At 36.3% G+C, this 5,134-nt stretch overlaps 1 pseudogene; it reads left to right on the top strand.

The window, feature by feature from the left end:
- The first annotated feature begins 3,832 nt into the window (after window positions 1-3,832).
- On the top strand, window positions 3,833-4,524 carry LOC104852931 (annotated as a pseudogene).
- Window positions 4,525-5,134: the final 610 nt, after the last annotated feature.

Below are 5,134 nucleotides of genomic sequence, written 5' to 3'. Positions count from 1 at the left end.
CCCCTCCCTTCTGTTCTTTCCTTCTTTCCATACCAGGAATTGAACTTAGGACCTTGCACTTGCAAGGCAGGCGCTGTGCCACTGAGCTAAATCCCCGGTCCCCATAAATATTTATTTCTGATGTTATCTTACACGTTTTAAAAGCAAGTAAACAGCTGATATGAAAATGTTGATGTCTATTATAAGCAATAGTTACAATTGTTTACAGTTTACTATTTTACATTAAAAAGTGAATTTTAAATTGCTACTCATGGAATACAAATATTAACTGTGCATAAATATGTATGTGTAGATAGTTGGTATGGCTGTGTAGCTTTGCTTATTCTTGTTTCGTGCACTAGATTTGTGAGGGACTTGAATTATTTCCAAGATTTTGATCAAAGTTCATTTTTTAAGTATACATTTTCTGAGTGTTGATTGAGGTAGGTTAAAATTGCAAGTCAGTGAAACAGAATTAAATGTATGAGTATGATTAGGGCAGAGAAGCAGAGGAACAAAAACCTGGGTGATTACTGTGAAAATAGTAACTTCATCTAAGTTCAAAGATCATTTCTTCTAAGTATTTTTTAAAAATTATTATTATTATTCCCTTCAATATGAAGCACAGATAGATCATGCCCTCCTAAGTTCAAAGAGAAAAACATTTTTCACCTGAACGAAATAACTAATAACTTGCCTAAAGTTAATGGAAGTTGTTAGAAGATAGTGGACATTTATAGGCATTTGAAATTTCACCATGATTCTGCTTCATCATATATCATATTTTTTCTATGTGGGGAAAGATATATTTGCAACAGAAATTGTATATATCCATTATTGAAATTATCAAGTGAAAGGTAATAAATACGCATCATGCATTCCAAGTTATGCTTCTAAAGCTCCTCTTACTTTTTAATAAAATGCATAATAATATTAATGTTTGAGAATCAACATCTTCTAATTATCCTTTCTATGCTGGACACAGAAATCAATATTAGGAGATGTGAATATTGCAAAAGAAAATATATGCTTAGGACCAGGGATTTGGCTCAGTGGTTCCACCGCCTGCCTTGCAAGCACAAGGTCCCGAGTTCGATCCCTGGTACCAAAAACAAACTAACAAACAAAAATACATGCTTAAGATGTGTAATATCTCCAAAAGCTATGTCTTTAAAAAGTGGTTATCATTGTACAGTTCCTGTCCCTTTGTTTAATTGCCCATTCATTACTTATTAAATAAGGGAGCATGCTAATATTGTGTCTTAAGGAACATTGTTACCATAACTTTGCTCCTCCATACTTTCAGTAAACATATTTTTGATGACTTGTAATCTAGCAGTAATTTTCCATATCAGATTATATTCTACACTTTATACTGTCAATTAGCTTTTAGTTTTAATTTTGATTTTGTTCTTACTAACATGGCATTGTTAATTATTTCTCCATATCCTTGGCTTCTGTGTGCTACCTTACCTTGTTTTGGCATCTATCAGATATTTCTATATAATTATGTTTTGCTTAGTAATCTGCTTTTCTAGGCTTTCCAAATTTAGTCTTGTTTAATAATTCTTTGTAAATTGTTTCAAGCATTCATTGTTTTTGTTCATCTCTGAACTTTAATTTCATCTAATTTTGTCCTTAATATTCGTTTTAGAAACATGCAAAGTTTCTTGCTGAAATATCAAGAAAGCTCTTATTTTGTTACTTGAATAATCAAATTCAGTGAACATGACTGTGAAAATTTAAATTTCTGGGTTTGTGAAAGGAAACTAAGATCCTATATTTTGTAAAAAGAAACTATCAGAGAAAATAATAACCACTATAATGTTGCAAATATAATGTAAAATCAGAGGTCAAAACTGTTGAGTTTTAGAAATCAAAAAGAAAGGCTGTAGCTTGGTTTTGAACTCACAAGAGGTGCAAGTTATCCCCTACAATAATGCACATTTTGTATAGGGAAAAACAGCAAAGTACAAGACCATTTTTGATTTCTCAAAGGAGAAACATCTTTTGTCTATTCACAAATCTGGTACATGTGTCTGCTTATATTTGCCTAGATTGTATTTTCAATGTGTTTCTTCAGAAAAAACACTTTTCATGGCTTCTTTTCCTGCGGTCTTGTCCACTTCATACTCTATATTAATGCATTGATGTGTGATGTTCTTACTATTCATTACAGCTATATGATATTACATACCATACTATTAACCGTTTTAAAGTGAATAATTCAATGGATATATTCATATATTTTGCAGCCATCACCACAATCAATTTTAGAACATTGTCATCATCCTAAAAAGAAAATTGCATCTATTAGTCTCTTCCTATTTTTCACCTCCCATAACGTCTTCAACTGTTGACAAACACAAATCTGCTTATGTCTGTAGATTTGTGCATTCTGAACATTTCATGTAAATGGAATGATAGACTGTGATCTTTTGTGATCGATTTATTTCACTAAGCATAATGGTTTTAAAGTCTATCTGTGTTGTATCAAGGATTATTTTTTATTGCCAAATCATATTTTATTGTACAGATATATTACATTATATTTATTCACTTATCACTTGAACATTTGAGTTGTTTCCATTTTTTGTGACTTACTGCTACAAGGATTTGTGTAATTTTTTTGTGTTACATGCATTTTCATTTTTCTTGGGTATATACCTAGAAGTGGAATTTTTGTTATTATGTAGCCATTCCATAGTTAATCTTTCAAGGCATTGTGAGGTTGTTTTACAAAACAATTGCACCATTTTACATTCCCTGCAGCAGTACATGGAGGTTCTGATTTCTCCACAGCTTCAACAACATTTGTTATGTCTCTTTTATAAGGCACTACTAGTATGTGAAATAGTAGCTCACTGTTTCAATTTATAATTCCCTGAAGGTCAAACAGTTCTTACATGCTTATTGACCATATGTCTGTCTTCTTTAAAGAAATATTTCTTCAAATATTTTGCCCATTATCAATTGTGTTGTGTATTTGCTATTCATGTGTAAGAGGTGTTTTTTTGTTTTTTGAGGAAAAAGTCTCGCTTTGTAGCCCAGGCTGGCCCTGAACTCACAGCGATCCTCCTGCCTCGGCCTCCTAAGTGCTGGGGTAACAGGAGTGCACTACCATGCCCCACAAGAGTTCTTGCATTATTTATGTAAACCCCTTATCAGCTGTATAATTCATAGTTGCTAATCTTTGTGAAACTTCTGGTGTGGAGCTTCCACCTAATAAGTGTGGTGAGGTAGAGTGACTGGTACCCCAGAATTCTTAGTCTGTATGGCTTGGGTAGAGCCCTTTTCCTTGACAGGGTTTTAAACGTTTTAAAATAGTTTATACCAGTTATAACTGTTTTCATGGGGAATGGGTTTCTGACATCAACATTTCACAAGTGAAGTGTGAAAATCTTTACAGTCTGAATATGTCACTCGCTTTTTGAAGAAAATTGTTTCTTTTTACTCTACTATTAATTGACGTGTCCTGAGGATGTTAATATGCCATAATGCCTTTCAAACTTTTTTTTCTATTTTTTTTAACCACAATAACCCTAGCCTGAACAGCCTGTGCCGTCGCCATCACCGCCACTGCAGTTAGGGAGGACAGTGGCCCGGGGGACTCATTGCAAACAACAGTGTGGCTTCGAAGTCCGAAAGCCGGGCAAGGGCAATGGCGACTGTAGGGCGGCCTGGACTTTGGCCTCCCCTCCGCCTCCCTGGAAACTGCCATCACCTGCGCAGGCGCATTAGAGGCCTAGCCCCCCCCATGGCTCCTTCAGCCTGAGTCAGGGGAGGCCCCGCAGCGGAGGCTGTGGCGCCGAGGGGCGGGGCCTGGGGACGGGAAGGGCTTCCCTGCCGGAGAATGGAAATTCTCTTTACCACTAGAAGGACGCTGTTCAATCACCAGAAACACGAAATTATCGTTGTTGGCTTGTATAATGCAGGGAAAAGTGCCATTCTTTTCTAAGAGTGAAGTTGTATGTACATCCCCTATAATAGCTAGTAATGTAGAAGAGAGAGTGATTAACAATACCTGTTTCCTGATGTGGGATATTGGTGGCCAAGACGCTCTTTGCTCTTCCTGGAACACTTACTATACTAGTACAGCGTTTGTAATTGTGGACAGTACAGAGAGAGGATTTCGGTAACTAGAGAAGAATTCTACAAAATGTCAGCTCATGAGGACCTAAGGAAAGCTGGACTCCTTATTTTTGCTAATAAAAAAGATGTTAAAGGATGCATGACTGTAGCAGAAATCTCCCAGTTTTTAGAGCTCACATCTATTAAAGATCACCAGTGGCAAGCTGGGCGTGGTGGCACACGCCTGTCATCCCAGCACTCGGGGAGGCTGAGGCAGGAGGATCGCTGTGAGTTCAAGACCAGCCAGGGCTACCTAGTGAATTCCAGGTCAGTCTCAACTACATAGTGAGACCCTGTCTCAATAAACAAACCAAAAAAGATCACCAGTGGCATATCGCGGCATGCTGCACTCTCACTGGCAGGGGGTTATGCCAAGGACTTGAATGAATGATGTCACTATTTAAGATTGGATGATCTCTACTGACCTCAGACTTTTCAGAAACAAAGTGCTGAACTTTGCCTGAAAGCTACAAAAATGTATGGTTTAGCTATATATATAATAAACCGATTAAAATTTTTTCTGAGGAAAAATGGAGACCATTTATTTGACAACAAAGTTTCACCTTCCAAATTTGCTCTCTCATTAGTTCCTTCCAAAGTGCATTACTGAAGCTGTGATTGATATTTTTTTCTCGTAATAAACCTCTCAGGTCATTGAATAACGGGTTGTAAGTAGAAAGGGAGAGGAACACATTTTGAAATTTACAAAGAGCTTGATTATCAGTCTAACCCTCCCTAGTTGAATGTTGTTCTCTTGTTTCATTTAGTCAAAATCAGCACATACTCTTTCCAATAGTTTGAAATATGTTAATTACAAAAAGCATTTTGCTTGAGGCTGCTGTGTACGTGTCATATATGTATACCTCAAGTTCAAGTTAATGGCTTTGATTTATGTTCTAAGAAACGCAAATAACACAGATTAATAATATGCCTGTTATTACCATAATGAGATGAGTACTGGCACTGGTGTTAAAGTGCTGTTTTGTACTTTTCCCTTATTTTATCTTTATTGTGCTAACCAACC

Source organism: Fukomys damarensis, unplaced genomic scaffold, assembly GCF_012274545.1.
Source record: "Fukomys damarensis isolate Sample0158 unplaced genomic scaffold, DMR_v1.0_HiC HiC_scaffold_39, whole genome shotgun sequence".
Taxonomy (NCBI): Eukaryota; Metazoa; Chordata; class Mammalia; order Rodentia; family Bathyergidae; genus Fukomys; species Fukomys damarensis.
Note: the sequence above shows the minus strand (reverse complement) of the source record. Positions and strands in the feature narration are given on the sequence as shown.